The 17,982-nt window shown below is 41.8% G+C and overlaps 1 protein-coding gene across 2 annotated transcripts in view; it reads right to left on the bottom strand.

The window, feature by feature from the left end:
• Window positions 1–17,982, bottom strand: part of CLDN10 (claudin 10) — a 107,001-nt gene that overhangs the window by 23,072 nt on the left and 65,947 nt on the right. The window lies entirely within an intron of this gene.

Genomic DNA, 17,982 nt, shown 5'->3' with positions numbered 1-17,982 from the left:
AGGACACGGCCTGCTAACGCAGCCCTTGGCCCGCTGAACTCTAAAGGTTTTCGTGCCACGCTCTTTTGGGTGACCCAGTTCAGCTTGTCAAGGAGCGATCACTGCAGCTCTGGGCTCGAAGTCAGCCTTGCCCTGAACTTCTGCAGTTCCTTTCGGCCCGGCGGCATGCGGAAGGTCACTGCAAGGAGGTGGGTGACACAGGCCTCAATTCAGGACAGCGGTCTGTGCAGAGCCCAGGCTGCAAGGGGACCTCCTTTATGGTCCTGATCGTGACTGTTCCAGTCACAAGGCTGGACTGCTGATACCAATGCACTACACGTAGGACATGCATTCAAGACATTTTCCTCTGGGTTCTTTCCAGCTCCCGTTTATGAGTCTCTTCTACAATGGTCTGTATCAGCTTCTCTGCATCTTGTTTTACTTTTTTTTTTTTTTTTTTACCAGCTCCACCTTTAGCATCTAACTGAGGGATAAACTCATTCCTTCATTGCTGTCTGAAAGTAAACTTAAAGATCAGGGTGTACTTTTGGCTCCAGAGGTCACACATTTGGGGAAAGATGAGAGAACAAAGACTGGCTTTATTATTTGTCCCTTTAAAGTTCTTGGTGCGAGAGTGCGCTTTTGTGTCCGACTCTTTGCAATTCCATGGATTGTAGGCCAGCCAGTTTCCTCTGTCCATGGGATTTTCCAGGCAGGAATACTGGAGTGGGTTGCATTCCCTCCTCCATGGAATCTTCCTGAAATAGGGATTCTACCTGTGTCTCCTGCATTGGCAGGCAGATTCTGTACCACTGAGCCACCTGGGAAGTCCAAAGTTCTTGGAATGAACCTCTAAATCTGTCCTATAATAAAGCTAGCTGCTAACCCTGTTTCCTGAAGGAAATCAACCCTGAATATTCATTGGAAGGACTGGTGCTGAATTTGAAGCTCCAATACTTGGGCCACCTGATTCTCAGAGCTGACTCATTGGAAAAGACCCTGATGCTGGGAAAGAGTGAGAGCAAATAGAGAAGGGGGTGACAGGATGAAATGGTTGGATGGCATCACTGACTTAATGGACATGAGTTTGAGCAAACTCAGGGAGATAATGAAGGACAGGGAAGCCTGGCATGCTGCAGTTCATGGGGTCACAGAGAGTCAGACACGACTAAGTGACTGAACAATAACAACCCTGTTTCACAATGTTTATGCAGGGACACTTTGGTTCATTGTGAAGAATTTCTCAATTCCCTTTTGTCATAAAAAAAATAATAAACGAATATAAAATGAAATTAGAAGTGATTTGCTGTCTCTGGAGAAGAGAGAGGGTTGAATTATAGAAACATCCGAACAGATTTGGGAGGATCATTGGAGATTGTATGGACACACTCCACACTCAACACAATCATCTTATTTCTAGAGATAATATTCAGTTCATGCTCTAACCTTCAGAACTTCAGGTTTTAGCGCATGGCAAGGTAAAGGAGATCAGTCCTGGGTGTTCTTTGGAAGGACCGATGCTAAAGCTGAAACTCCAATACTTTGGCCACCTCATGCGAAGAGTTGACTCATTGGAAAAAACTCTGATACTGGGAGGGATTGGGGGCAGGAGGAGAAGGGGATGACAGAGGATGAGATGGCTGGATGGCATCACCGGGTCAATGGACATGAGTTTGGGTGAACTCCGGGAGTTGGTGATGGAGGCCTAGCGTGCTGTGATTCATGGGGTTGCAAAGAGTCAGACACGACTGAGCGACTGAACTGACAGCCTTTGAGCAAGTTTTTGTTTCTGTTGAGTCCAAATCTCTCTTTAACATCCATGCAACTGCCATGATTTGCACTGAGAAAACACAAGTTAAGTCCTACTTTTGGGCCCTGCAGGGTATCTTGGGAAGTGTGTGTGTGTGTGTGTGTGTGTGTGTGCGTTTGACCGTTTCACGGCTTGTGTGAATGGGAATACTGGTGAAGACAGTTCACCTGGTGGAATGCAGACGTGATTCCATTACTATGCTCCTCTTGGTCCCAGCTTGTCCTGCTGTCATGTTGGGTTTACTGGGGATCCAGCTTTAAAATAATTTGGGAAGCACGTACCTAACCTCCTCAGTCACCTTTGAGTATTGACAACAAGGTGTCTTCTATTCTTTTGTGTGATTTGCCATTTTAAAATGATTTTATTGTCTGGTTTCTTACCCTCCAGCATATTTACACCATTATTTCTATGTTGTATTTCTTTCTGAATGATCCGCTTTCTTTTAATCCAATTTACTGTTCAGACAACACAAGAAGTCATAATCCAAAACATTCCCTATGGACTTTCCAAAAGTTAAAATGTGCACAGATGTTGGTTTTGTACTTTATTTCCTGGCCTTGTTTGAGTGTCTTTGTTTGCTTGTGATTTCCTTGTGGTAGTTTCTCACTAAAATTGTTGATTCTTTTTTTGCAAGACCCTGACTTACTTTTGACACACAATAAGTCTAGTATTGTGACCTTAAAGACTCATGCAGATCCTAACTTATCAATAAATTGGTTATGAATGCCATCATTTGGAACTAAAGGTACATGGTTTTACAAAAACAACTGTGAAGAATAATTTGGTGTTTCAGACTAGCCCCCACAGATTTATTTAACAGATAATGTAGTTTTGCGAACTGTACTTAAAATATCCACAAACCTATCATTGCAATATAGCTTTCGGAGGAAACAAATTCTAAATTCTAACTTGGACCTCCAAGGAAGACTCTGCTGCATCACCAGACCGTTTAATCCAGAATCTCTGGGGGTGCCTCTGGTAGTGATGTTTCCAAAACTCATAATGCACAGTCAGGTTGGACATCACAGCTCTGACCAGTTGAGATTCATGTATATAAACAGTCAATTTAGCAAACCGGATGATTTATGTTATAGAGAAAAAGAATATTCCTTTCTTGGTTGAAAACTTTGAAAAAAGAAATACTCTTTTACTATAGAGATCATAACACACAGCTTCAACTTAAAAGGGTTGAAAATACCACAAACAACCCATAAATTATGAACCGTGTGGCAGCTCTATTAGTTCCTTTGCCAGCTGAAACAGACTAGGGTCGTTATGCCTGTGGACTTGACTAATTTTCTTTTACTTTTATCCTTTGTCTGTTCTGTGAGGTTTCACAGCCCCAGACTTCTCTCCGCTGGCATGTACTGCGTATTAACTATGGAGAGTGACTTCTTAGAGCCCACAAGAACCTGACCGAAGGATGAAAAATATTAACTTTCCTTAACACCTAAAGAATATTATGTAGAGAATCAAGTATTTACTTAGAAATGTCTTATATCTATCTTAAGCTTTTCAAAACCAGTTTAGTCAGAAGAAACCACGTCATCTAACATAAGAATGTCCAAAAAAGGAAGACAGATTGAAGAGAGTCTTTTTAAAGGAAATAATGGATAAATTACCTATTTCACTTTAAGATTCTAGAGTCCCAAATAACCTTTGCAGTTAATCTGAAAACCCGTTTACAGAGTACCTTTCAACCGCTAAATGCTTCCCTAATTTTTTTAGGATTCAGTTTACTGAACTTTTTATGTAACTATTCATAACAAACCATTCTTAATTTCAATTCAAAAGTGAATACAGTTAGAAAGTTACTTCTCCAAATTATTCAAAATAACGTCTTAATTAACATTAACTTGGTCTTTCCAAAAAAAAATAAGCATTGTTTCTTTTCTGATATGAATAGTACTAATTTATAATAAATTTGACATAAAGACATTAAATGGCCTGAAATATATTCTGAGCCTTTCCACATTTGAGAACTAAGCTGCTGAGACTTAACATCGGAAGTTAATTATTTGGTATTATTATGGTTGTTAAGGAAAATAGAGGATTCCCCCACCCCACACTTGTTCAGTGGGAGTGAAACCAGTTTAGCCAACTGAACCAGAGATTTGCAGAAATTCTTTACTTGAGATTCAACTCAGCTGCCAAACAACACAGGTGTGCCTTTTAACAGCTCAAGGATTTTCTAAGCATCAAATCTGGTTTCAGTATACACTAGCTCCTTCTTAGATTCCAATGAGGGGACATGCTGCTCACCAGGTGGGCAGGGACTAAAGTCCTGATAAATGCGGTATTAACTTAAAAAAACAACAACTATTCATTAGCCAAATATTGTTACACTACCTTCAAGAAAACATTAACACCGATACTAAGATAGTAAAATAGCATATCTGTATTCTTTTCCCTTCATTTCCCCTAACACTCTCAGTTTATCTTAATGCTCTATACTAATTCTACAATACTTGTTAGTTACTTAGCGTGAAAGCTTCTGCGTGAGAGGAGTAGTTACAGGAACGAATACTCATGCTTATCATTGCATCATTGACCATATATGTGTGTCTATACATATAATATTTTTTTGGAAATTATAAGGAAACAGAGGTTTATTTTGACATCTGGTACCCTCTGAGGCTAACTGCATCAGAAGTTAATGCCGTATATCTTAAGAGCTTGTCTTTCATACATTCATTTGAAACACTAATTTCCAATTCTTGTAACCAAACAGGACCCTTCCCCCACATCCTCTGCAGTAGTTCCTTTCTAAGGTGTTTGGATAATGGTATTTCATGCATCTTTCCTGAGTTTTTCAGATGGTAAAAACCACCAACCAAATAGAAGGAATTAACTCCACGATAGTCTTGGGCATGTAGCCCTCAGACCTACTGGTACCCAAGGATTGATTAAAATTAGCCACCCTGTTACCTATCTCATAATCAATCAATCAGTCAGAGAACTGTGCACAAGATGACCACTTACTCTGTGACTCTCCCCCTCTCACCTGGCTGTTAAAAATGCTTTGCTGAAACCTCTAAGAAAGTCTGGGGCTTTTTAGGGCGGGAGCCACAGGTCTCCTTGCATTGTCCTGAAGTCGACTTTTGTCTGCTCCCAACTCTGATGTTTCCATGTTGTTTGGCTTCACTGTGCGTTGGGCACATGAACTTGTGCTCAGTGACTTTCTGAGGTATATTAAGACTATCTAGATTCCTCTTGAGCACCTGGGGAGTTTGGGGTGCCAGTGGCTTATAGCTGTCTTGGTGAATACAGCTCCAGTCTGGAAAGACTCTCACTCTGGGATGCTGGGACTTCTAGGACTTGCTGGTCAATGAGCATCTTATGAGTATTAATTCAACCAACCAACCCAGATTGTATGTATATATGTGTTAGTTGCTCAGTTGTGTCCAACACTTTGCAACCCCTTGGACTGTAGTGCACCAGGCTCTACTGTGCATGGGATTCTCCAGGCAAGAGTACTGGAGTGGGTTGCCAAGCCCTTCTCCAGAGGATCTTCCCAAACCCCGCCTGCAATGCAGCAGACCTGGGTTCAATCTTCCCCATCACACCTGCAGGGTCTCCTTCTTATCTGAGCTACCTGGGAAGCCCATACCCAGGTAGAACAGCAAGTAAATCTGTGTGTTTGGGGCAAATCATTTCATTTTTCTGAGTTGAAGCTTCCTCATTTGAAAAATGAAGTTATTTTGTATGGACTCCAAGACCACTTTGAACTCTAAAAATCTCTGAGCCCATGACTTGTAATGAACACGACCAATCAGACAAAATCAACAAGGAGAGAAAACAGGCAAAGGATTCCCTTGGTGTCCTTGCCCCTTTCTTTTTTACTCACTTCTTGACATTATTCTCCCTCCTTTGCTATATTTGGGCTTCCCAGGTAGCACAGTGGTAAAGAATCCACCTGCCAATACAGGAGACCCAAGAGATGTGGGTTCAATCCCTAGGTTGGGAAGATCCCCTGGCAGAGGTAATGGCAACCCACTCCAATATTCTTGCCTAGGGAATCCCATGGGCAGAGGAACCTGGTGGACTATAGTTCATGGGGTCGCAAATAGTTGGACTCGACTGAGCACACACACACACACACACACACACTCAGTTTGCTACATTTATTTTTTCACAAATTATTAAAAAATTCATTACGGTGACTGCAGAACATTAAACTAAGTGAGGGTCATTTGTGACTGCTCGGGTCAATGCCCATGAAGTTGGTTCCAAATCCTTGCCCTGGGAATTGCTTTTTAAAAAAAAAACAAAAAAACTTTTTATTGGAGTATAGTTGTTTTACAATGTCATGTTAGTTTCTGCTGTCCAGCAAAGTGATCAGCTATACATACACATATATCCCCTCTTTTTCAGATTTCCTTCTCAGTTAGGTCACCACAGAGCACTGAGTAGAGTGCCCTGTACAGCAGGTTCTCATTAGCATTCTATTTCATACGTAGTCATGTATATCCTTTGCTATATTTACAGGGTGTGCATGTGTATGGGTGTGTACATGGTGGGTATGAGAAGATGATGTTTGAAAAGTCTCTAAGAATAGGTTTATTTTCAATTCTTTGTTCTCATTGTGTATTAGAAGTATGATAAAGCTCAAAACCAGTGGTTACCATGAACTTATTTAACCCTGCAGGGGGAAGGGATAGTTAGGGACTTTGGGAAGGTCATGTACATACTGCTATATTTAAAATGGGTAATCAACAAAGACCTATCGTATAGCACATGGAGCTCTGCTTAATGTTACATGGCAGCCTAGATTGGAGGGGAGTTTGGGGGAGAATGGATACATGTATATGTATGGCTGAGTCCCTTCGCTGTTCACCTGAAACTTCTACAACGTTGTTATTGGCTATACCCCAGTGCAAAATGTTTTTGGTGTTAAAAAAAATTAAAATGAAAAAAAAATTGTGGTTACCAGTGGAAAGGGGGAGAGGAGCAGTAAAGATGCTAGGGAATGGGAATATAGGATGTTGGGTGTAAGATAGGCTCAAGGATGTATTGTACAGAGGAGGAATCTAGAACATATTTTGTAATAACTGTAAATGGAAATTAACCTTTAAGTTGCATAAAAAGTTAACAAGGAAAAAGTGCAGTAAGTAGTTCAATTCACTTATGAAGTGGTGATGTTAGGCCAAGAACAGATGAAGGAGCTGTAAAGGTGTGGGATAAAATTCTTTCTGTGTGGCCTTGGCAGGTCACCCAATTACTCTGTATCTGTTCTTCAATTATAAAATGAGAACAAATAATAGCTTTTTCAAAGTTATTGTGAAGATTAGAGACAATGTACATGAAGGACCTGGAACATGGTAGATATTTTAAAAAATAGGTACTATTCCAGTTCACTCATGCTCTTTCATTTCCCTACCTCTCTTTAAAGTTATAAAGTTGCATTTTCCATAAAGTGGGATTAATCAGAGTTATATTGACATGCAGTAAGCAAAGATGAATAAACTGTATTGCAAATCTTAGTAAGAACACAGAAAGACTTTAGTGGGGTGCCAACATGGTAGGGGTTGATGCTGAGAGCGAGGGAGAGAAACCAGGAAGTGAGAGTGAGATTTGTCTTTTTTTGCTGGGGGGAACTGGGAGGGGTGGGGGGTGTGCAAAAGGAAGCAAAACAAACATGAGAAAGAAAACTAGAATAGTTAAATGTAAAAGGGAGTAAACAACTACAAGATGAAATTAAAGTGAAACTATTAGTCATGTCTGACTCTTTGCGACCCCCTGAACTGTAGCCCGTCAGGCTCCTCTATCCATGGGATTCTCCAGGCAATAATCCTGGATTAGGTTGCCATGCCCTCCTCGAGGGAACCTTCCCAACCCAGGGATAGAACCCAGGCTCCCACATTGCAGCAGATTCTTTACCTTCTGAACCACCAGGTAAGCCCAAGAATACTGGAGTGGGTAGCCTATCCCTTCTCCAGGGGATCTTCCCAACCCAGGAATTGAACCAGGGTCTCCTGCATTGCAGGTAGATTCTTTACCAGCTGAGCTAAAATAAAGGTAACAAATACAAAGTGAAAGGAGAACAAACACAAACAGGAAAGGAACAAGAAATCAGGATAAGGGATAAGAAAAAGAGATGGGAAGCCCCAGGGTGGGGATGGGAGGAAAGGGGGACCAGTGTGGATGGGAAGGAGCATGGGAGGGAGTAAGTCAGCATTGAGAAGAGAAGATGGGAGACCTGTGTGCAGAAGTGGAGGGTTGTTTTCCCAGCCCTCACCTTTCTATACTCTGCATGTAAGGGGTGGGAAGGGCCTCATTCTAGTGCCTGTTACAGTTGAAGAGGCCTCCCCCTTCCCTGGGCCTCAGAATAGAGCTGGTAAGAAGTTGACCCCAAGCTCTCAGGAGTCCTGTGTTTACCATTTGGCTCACTTCATGGGAAAAATCTGTGGAAGTTTAAAATGAATTCTTTAGGGGTCAGAAATGAAAGTTCTTGCAAAAACATACTCATAAGCAAATAATTGTGAGGCTTTTTTCCCCCCAGATGTAGACTTTCTCCGATTTTTATCTAATATAAACTTACATGGGTACCTTTCAGGTACCAGGTGCTACATTCTAAACACTGCATTCGTGTTAGTAACAGGCCTATGGAGTAGGTCCTGCTTTCATTCTCATTGTGCAGATGCTGAACCACAGAGAGATGTAGTAACTGGCTGTGGAAGCTGGTGGAGGCAGTTTCAGCTTAGCCAGTTTAGTTCTTGAGTCTACACTCCTTTGTAGTCAGTCATTTGCCTTCTACTTCTGCTAGGGTGTCCCAGCTGGCGCTAGTGGTAAAGAACCAGCCTACCAATGCAGGTGACATAAGAGACTCGGGGTTTGATCCCTGGATTGGGTTGCCATGCCCTTCTCAGGGTTGGGAAGATCCTCGGAGGAGCCCATGGCAACCCACCTGGCAGGCTACAGTTCATAGGGTCACAAAGAGTCCCGACACAACTGAAGTGACTTCATGAGCACGCAAGGCAATGCTTTGTGGTTCATGTATTCAGTTAATATCCACTGAGTAAAAGAACAAATATAAAAAATTAAATAATCCTACATAATCTATATTTATCTTTATTTTTTAGGAGAATGGATTTTATAACCAGAAGTGTTTGAACAGGATACCTAATTTCCTTATTTAATTTTATTACATGACTGTATCTTGTAATAGATTAATTGAAGTTCATTAATATGGTGCTTAACAATGTCCTGAACCACACTAATTCATTATATCACAGTTTATACCTAGGTCTTTTTTCTTAAAATGTTTGTGTGTGTGTAGATGTCTATATGTATTGCATATATATGTATGTAGATGTGTGTATGTATATGTATGTACGTACATACTAAACAGTTCATTAGAGTTTTCCTTGCTATCCTGAATTGGGGGAGTTCTATGGTGTGTGTTATTTACTATGCATGACCTATGCTTCTTATGCTTATTTTCTGGTTGGAAATTTGACCCATATTCACCAACAAAGGGTGCGCCACAATAAAACAAAGGAAAAATGTCCCATTCAGGTGCTGGAAGGCAAGTTTTTATCTCACTAGGTATTACCATATTGTATCTGGAATGGCTATACCTCATGGCATGCCCACAGCAGTGTGGAATGGTTCTGGTTTTCTCATATCCTCCCCAAACTTATTTTACCTGACTATGTAATTGCTATATTACTGTAATGCCTAAGCTCATCTATCTCCAAAGTTCATATTCTTACATTTAAAGGATAGCACAGTCATCCAAGTTTTGAGGACATTCAAAGACAAACACTAAAAATCTCCACACATCACTGTATCCAAAGTTAAGAGAGAAGTCATTATCTGAATATTTTTTTGTTCTCCTTTGGCCTCTTTTTACTGATCATGAGAGGAGAGTAGGGATGTAGGGAGAGAGAAATTTGGACTACTGCACTGAAATGTCAGGGAAACTGGTATATATGTGTGTACGCATGTTTGTGATTGTATCGTACACACAGACAAAGGGTGAAAGGGACAAGGCTAAGGGATGAAAGTAAAAGGGAGACAAGAGGAGCATGTAATAACAAAAGAGGATGTTTTCTCTGTAACACACTGGTTGGGACTGAAGGTGATAAGGTAGGAGATGGTGGAGGGATTTTTAATGTAAGTCTGTATGTCTGTGTGGAATGAGGCGGGAGGCAGGACCAAGGACCGGCTTCTGCTTTGCACTGTTGCTGTGCCGTCTCCATGTATAGACGTACAGATATCTGAGCACTGGAGACGTAATGCATCTAAAGAGCAATATTAGTGCTGTTCTTATGTGTCTGGGAAGATGATGAAAGGTTGAACACAATGACTGAATTAAACATTTGGGTCGTGTCAGCATGACCGACTTCTTATTTGCTTTTTTTCCTTTCGAGTTAAATTGTCCAAGTGTTGGAAAAGAAACTTGTAACCACAGTCTCCTCATCACCAAATAGTATGTTTTAATTGCTAGGCATGACAAAAAGACAAGTTTTCCTGTCCACTGATTTTTACCTTCCATTTCCTTTGCCAAATTCTTGAAGGCAACTTCAACTGCCAGGGAACTTGCTGGAGGTGCCTTTAAGGAAGTGATTGAGAAAACAGAGGTGATCAGAGACCATTGAACATCACTGAAACCTGGGAGACATGACCAGCTAGGGGAATACTGGCCTGAAAAAAGTGATAGCCAGTTTTGACCTCTGGGGGGATTTGAAGAGATTGGAGGAGCCAGTGTAAGAGGTTGGGATTCGTGGCTCTGAGAAGGTGAAACAGCCTGGAGAGTTCACTCAGGTGTTTTGCTCTCCTTTAAAAAACAGCAGTATTTGTTCATTGAAACAAATTAAAATACATTTGAGTGCCTACTACGCTCTAGGCATCCTTCCACACAATGTAGACACAGTGAAACAAACATACAAAATCTCTGCCCTAAAACAGCTGACATTCTACTGGAGGAGACAAATATTACAAGGTGAGAAAAAGGCTTAGTATAGCAGATAATATGTGCTAAAGAGAAAAAATAAGCCAGCAGAGAAGGGGAATGTTGTACAAAGTGTGTGTGCATAGTGGGGGTAGGTGGGTTAGGCAGCCAGAGAGGCCCTCCTTAAGAAGATGCCTCTTGGGTGAAGAAAGACCGGTAGAAATGAGGGAGTCAGTATTTTTTACGATGACAGAAGTAACCACATCTTAGGGCCTCTTGTTGGCCTGTAAGCACTTTTGTGTGAATTCAAGGAATGCGCCCTGTCCCCCGTGTGGTTGTAACCCCACACCAGGGCCCGCAGCTCAGAGAGCACAGTGCTAAAGAATCCACCTGCCAATGCAGGAGATGCAGGAGACCTGGGTTCGATCCCTGGCTTGGGAAGGTCCCCTGGAGAAGAAAATGGCAACCCACTCCAGTATTCTTGCCTGGGAAATCCCATGGGCAGAGGAGCCTGGTAGGCTACAGTCCTTGGGGCCACAAAGAACTGGACACGACTGAGAGACTGAGCACACAGCATGAACTGAAAAGAATGGAATTGTATGCCGATAAGAAGGTAGATGGATAATAGACACACCTCTTTTTGTGGCTGTTTCTGTGGAAATAGCTGTTTCCACAGAAATAGCTATTTCCACAATAGCTGTTTCTGTGTTTGACTTGGGTTTGTGAAGAGTTATTTAAAAGATCTAAAGAACAAAGCCAATGTCATGTTTTGCCTACAATTATAACTGCCACACTGCTAGGATTTTGGACATAAATCTTTCTGACAAACGAATATGCCTTAAGACAATGACTTCTCTGCATACAATTCACCCATGTAATCTTATAGAGTTAAGCAATGCTTTGTTTTCCGATCAAAACACTACATGAAAAAGTATACTGTAAACTTTTAATATGGTAAATAAAGCTTTTTTAAAAAATGTATCAATAATTGAAGGATAATTGCTTTACAATGGTGTGTTGGTTTCGGCCATACATCAACAAATCAGCCATAGGTATACATACGTCCTTCCCTCTGGAACCTCCTTCCCCCAGTGTAATTTGTTTAAGTAAACTGAATGATATTTTGCTTGAGAAACCTATATGCAGGTCAGGAAGCAACAGTTCAAACTGGACATGGAACAAAAGACTGGTTCCAAATAGGAAAAGGAGTACGTCAAGGCTGTATATTGTCACCCTGCTTATTTAACTTATATGCAGAGTACATCATGAGAAATGCTGGGCTGGAGGAAGCACAAGCTGGAATCAAGATTGCCGGGAGAAATATCAATAACCTCAGATATGCAGATGATACCACCCTTACGGCAGAAAGAGAGTGAGGTCGCTCAGTCGTGTCCAACTCTTTGAGACCCCATGGACTGTAGCCTATCATCAGGCTCCTCCGTCCATGGGAATTTCCAGGCAAGAGTGCTGGAGTGTATTGCCATTTCCTTCTCCAAGGGATCTTCCTGACCCAGGAATCGAATCCAGGTCTCCTGCATTGCAGGCAGACGTGTTACTGTCTGAGCCACCAGGGAAAGTGAAGAAGAACTAAAAAGCCTCTTGATGAAAGTGAAAGAGGAGAGTGAAAAAGTTGGCTTAAAGCTCAACATTCAGAAAACGAAGATCATGGCATCTGGTCCCATCACTTCATGGGAAATAGATGGGGAAAGAGTGGAAACAGTGTCAGACTTGATTTTTTTGGGCTCCAAAATCACTGCAGATGGTGATTGCAGGCATGAAATTAAAAGACGCTTACTCCTTGGAAGGAAAGTTATGACCAACCTAGATAGCATATTGAAAAGCAGAGACATTACTTTGCCAACAAAGGTCCATCTAGTCAAGGCTATGGTTTTTCCAATGGTCATGTATGGATGTGAGAGTTGGACTGTGAAGAAAGCTGAGCGCTGAAGAATTGATACTTTTGAACTGTGGTGTTGGAGAAGACTCTTGAGAGTCCCTTGGACTGCAAGGAGATCCAACCAGTCCATTCTGAAGGAGATCAGTCCTGGGTGTTCTTTGGAAAGAATGATACTAAAGCTGAAACTCTAATACTTTTGCCACCTCATGCGAAGAGTTGACTCATTGGAAAAGACTGATGCTGGGAGGGATTGGGGGCAGGAGGAGAAGGGGACGACAGGGGATGAGATGGCTGGATGGTGTCACTGCCTCGATGGACGTGAGTCTGAGTGAACTCCAGGAGTTGATGATGGACAGGGAGGCCTGGCATGCTGTGATTCATGGGGTCGCAAAGAGTCGGACACGACTGAGTGACTGAACTGAACTGAACTGATAGAGGAGAAAAGCAGATAATAAAATTCTTTTATTTCATACTAATTTTCAGATGTGATTGACAGGATCAAATACATTAAAGCATCAGATCAGATCAGTCGCTCAGTCGTGCCTGACTCTTTGCGACCCCATGAATCGCAGCATGCCAGGCCTCCCTGTCCATCATCAACTCCTGGAGTTCACTCAGACTCACATCCATCGAGTCAGTGATGCCATCCAGCCATCTCATCCTCTGTCGTCCCCTTCTCCTCCTGCCCTCAATCCCTCCCAGCATCAGAGTCTTTTCCAATGAGTCAACTCTTCGCATGAGGTGGCCAAAGTACTGGAGTTTCAGCTTCAGCATCATTCCTCCAAAGAAATCCCAGAGCTGATCTCCTTCAGAATGGACTGGTTGGATCTCCTTGCAGTCCAAGGGACTCTCAAGAGTCTTCTCCAACACCACAGTTCAAAAGCATCAATTCTTTGGCGCTCAGCCTTCTTCACAGTCCAACTCTCACATCCATACATGACCACAGGAAGAACCATAGCCTTGACCAGACGAACCTTTGTTGGCAAAGTAATATCTCTGCTTTTGAATATGCTATCCAGGAAAACTGGATATATTATGTGTATTTGATAAATTGTTTAATTTTATTGGTCAGAAGGATAAATGACTTAAAATATTGAATGGAATGTTAAGCATAAACTCTCAAAAACTCTGTCAAAGTCTAATTTTTTTTTGCTGTTTCAAGTAATTTGTTTTTAAATGATGAAAAATCATATCCTTTCATATTATAATCTTGCAACAAAAATAAGGCCTTATTTTAAATTCAAATGATCAAATTAATCCTCAAATAATTGTCCTCTTCTGATTTTTAATATTTATATATATTGGAGCTTCTCAGGTGATTCTAGTAGTAAAGAACCCGCCTGCCAGTTCAGGAGACGCAAGAGACTCAGGTTCATTCCGTGGATTGGGAAGATCCCCAGGAGGAGGAAATGGCAATGTGCTCCAGTATTCATGCCTGGAGAATCCCGTGGACAGAGGAGCCTGGTGGGCTACAGTGCATGGGGTCACAAAGAGTCAGACATGACTCAGCAACTGAGTTCATACACATATATAAATAATTATCACTAAATAATTTCTCAACAGATGGTGAGGAGTCACACAATATGAAAACGCAGCATATGTTTTCATTTGGTAGTTTTTCTCTGTAAGCAGAAAGAAAGTGAAGTCACTCAGTCGTGTCCGACTTTTTGCGACCTTGTGGACTGAAGCCTACCAGGCTCCTCTGTCCATGGGATTTTCCAGGCAAGAGTACTGGAGTGGGTTGCCATTGCCTTCTCCAGGGCATCTTCCTGACCCAGGGATCGAACCCAGGTCCCCTGCATTATAGACAGATGCTTTTACTGTCTGAGCCACCAGGGAAGTCCAGTTGACTCCATATCCTTTCCCAGGAAGAGCTATGTGCTAACTTAACCCATTAGAATCATCAGTTTCTTGTACCTTTTTTCCTAACATCCAATTAATTTTGACATTCAAGATGCTTGTCTTTTGCTGGTTTTGGGGGGAAACCCAGCTGGGCTCTAGGCAGTGTGCACCTTCTCAATCCTACCTGTTTAAAAATGACACTATTTTCTTACCACCTGGAAAGCTCTCAGGGCACAAGACTTCTTAAAGGGCTGGATTTTAGACCCCCATTTAGCTGAGTGTTAGGGAACTCCCAGTGGCTCAGCAGTATGTGTACAGGATGATCCCTTGGAGAAGAAAATGGCAACCCACTCCAGTATTCTTGTCTGGAAAATTCCATGGACAGAGGAGCCTGGTGGGCTTCAGTCCATGGGGTTATGAAAGAGTCGGACACAACTTAGGGACTAAACAAGCTCCTTGCTTTACCTAATCACTGGACAGATGTGAGTCTTTACTAATATGACTTTTTTTTTTTCATGGTTATGACCATGATTCTAATTTTTACTATAATTTTTAAGAGTTATTTGCTGAATGTAGCATACATATTTCTAGGGAAATATTATTTCTGGCCAAACAGGGTCAAAGATGAACCATATTTATGATTACAGTTCAAAATCATATTGCGCTTTTTTTTTTTAAGCTTGATTTATGTATTTGGCTGTGCTGGGTCTTCATTGCTGCTCGGCTGCTCTCTAGTTGCAGCGTGTGGGCTCAGAAGTTTCACCTCCTGAGCTCTAGAGCACAGGCTCAGTAGTTGTGACACACAGGCTTTCTTGCTCCATGACATGTGGGATCTTCCTGAATCAGGGATCGAACCCATGTCTCCTGCACTGGCAGGCGGATTCTTTACCACTGAGCCACCAGGGAAGCCTTCACATTGCCTTTTGAAGTATATACATTCATATTCTAAATTAAATAGTCTTACATACATGAAACAGTGGAGTGTAAGTGTCATCAAATCTGCCTCCTGCTCCTAATTCCTAAGCTTGTAAAGTAATGAATATAGAATACCATTTTTACATATGAAAAATAGAAGGTCAATGCAGCCTGGGAGGTTTGGGAGGATTGGGTTTTTTTTTATCATTACACTAAGTGCAATGTATGGAAATAACACTGGACTGGCATATAAAGGACCTGGCAACTAATTGTAGCTCTGTTACTACCTGGTTGACTTACATGTACTGAACTTGGGCCCATTTTTCCATCTAAAAAGTGATTGGGTTGTAGAGAGTCTGTAAAATTCTGCCTTGATCCAACAATGGAGGGAGGACATGAATAATGCTGTGGAAAAATAGTTTCTTCCTTCCCTTTGAACAGTGCCGACAAGGGAAAAAATAAGAAGGCATGGGGGAGACAGAGAAAGAGAAATAGGATCAAAAGGAAGGTTCAGCTACAGAGCTAACGTGGCAAGAATGACGGAGTCATTGTTCACAAAGGGAACCCCAGAAGAGTTAGAATCTCTGAGAAATCTTTCTCACCGCCCCAGAGGTTAACCTTTCTGTTCTTGAATTCTGCTCAAGTTCTGTTCATCCTTACCCAGCTGTCACACTTCCTCCTGGTTACGGTCCCTTGCTTATGTTTGCCTATTTTATTTGGAAGCAAAGAGCAGTAACCTACAGCCTGGTCACTCCCTGTCCTCAACAGTGCTAGAAAGAAAGGCAGGGTGAGTTTCTGTCTTCCGTGTACACGGTCTGATTCCCTCGGATCCATTCTGGGGCATTGGTGTCTGTGTTTATTTTCATGGCTGGAATTAAGCGATTTGTAGAAGGTCCCACAGCAGGTTAATGATGGGGCCCCGGTGAGCACGCACAGCTGCTGAATTCTCAGTGTGGGCCCCGGGCTGCTGGGCCACGAGGCTGCTCCACACAGTCTGTGAATCACACACTTGTCAGTCGCAGGTGACTTCTGGCGCCCAAGGTCGTGAACAAGCTTTCTCAAACATAACAGGTCCGAGAGAGTCTGAATACCAACTTTGAAAAATACCACATATCTCTGTCAGTTCTAAACAAGGACGTTTCATAGGGTAGTAAACTGGTATTGTCAGTGTTGGAGGGGAGAGGCAACTTCCAACAAACATGGCATTTCATTCAAGCTCTTCAGTTACAGATGTGATCTTATTTTTACAGGTAATAAAGGGAAACGACTCTAGAAGTTAATTCATTTCTCAGAGCCATTCAGATCAGATCAGATCAGATCAGTTGCTCAGTCGTGTCCTACTCTTTGCGACCCCATGAATCGCAGCACGCCAGGCCTCCCTGTCCATCACCAACTCCCGGAGTTCACCCAGACTCACGTCCATCGAGTCAGTGATGCCATCCAGCCATCTCATCCTCTGTCGTCCCCTTCTCCTCCTGCCCCAAATCCTTCCCAGCATCAGAGTCTTTTTCAATGAGTCAACTCTTTGCATGAGGTGGCCAAAGTACTGGAGCTTCAGCTTTAGCATCATTCCTTCCAAGGAAATCCCAGGGCTGATCTCCTTCAGAATGGACTGGTTGGATCTCCTTGCAGTCCAAGGGACTCTCAGGAGTCTTCTCCAACACCACAGTTCAAAAGCATCAATTCTTCGGCTCTCAGCCTTCTTCACAGTCCAACTCTCACATCCATACATGACCACAGGAAAAACCATAGCCTTGACTAGATGAGCCTTTGTTGGCAAAGTAATGTCTCTGCTTTTGAGTATGCTATCTAGGTTGCTCATAACTTTCCTTCCAAGGAGTAAGCGTCTTTTGATTTCATGGCTGCAGTCACCACCTGTAGCCAGCATCTAATTTTTGTTTAGTTTTTTTTCCTGATATTTTCAATGGCTTCATATATGCCATCTGCTTATCTCATTCAGATTAGCAATTAAAAGTAATCTTTAATAATTTTATATATATTCTGCTATATTTCAGTGGTAAACAGTTCATAAAGGTAAGTTTTTGTCAAAGGATCAAAATTATCCTTTGGAAGCTGGATAAGAACCCAAGGAAGCATCATCATTTGAGTTCAAAATAATAATCATTTTCTAATCCCACAGTTTCCTTTAGGAAAAAAGGAATGTGTAAATATTATTATGACGATGTTCTGGAAAGGCAGAAGCTATAACTCCCATAAGAAGTAAAACCATCTTGTAATTAGCTTTTATTACCCACTTACCTTTATGTATCATTAATGCTCTTAAATAATGCAACAGCTTTCTTCCAGCTGCTCATTTCTAACTGAATCTTTTTTTAACTTTTATTATAAAACCAGATTCATTTTCTAAACAGATTGATTTTGGTGTGTGAATTTTATGCCAGCAAATGTGGCATATATTTTAAAGTCATGTACCAACTGGAAAATTATCATTTCAGAGATGGTATATTGAAAAATTCGTATCCCCAAATGTCTCAATAGAAATACTGAATGTGGAAATCCGACTCAACATCCAGCTCTATCACCAGGCTCCAAAGACTTTGGCCACCTCACGCGAAGAGTTGACTCATTGGAAAAGACTCTGATGCTGGGAGGGATTGGGGGCAGGAGGAGAAGGGGATGGCA

Source organism: Bos grunniens, chromosome 12, assembly GCF_055505025.1.
Source record: "Bos grunniens cultivar Pamir isolate PY7600 chromosome 12, Bosgru_T2T1.0, whole genome shotgun sequence".
Taxonomy (NCBI): domain Eukaryota; kingdom Metazoa; phylum Chordata; class Mammalia; order Artiodactyla; family Bovidae; genus Bos; species Bos grunniens.
This window is presented reverse-complemented; position numbering and strand designations above follow the sequence as displayed.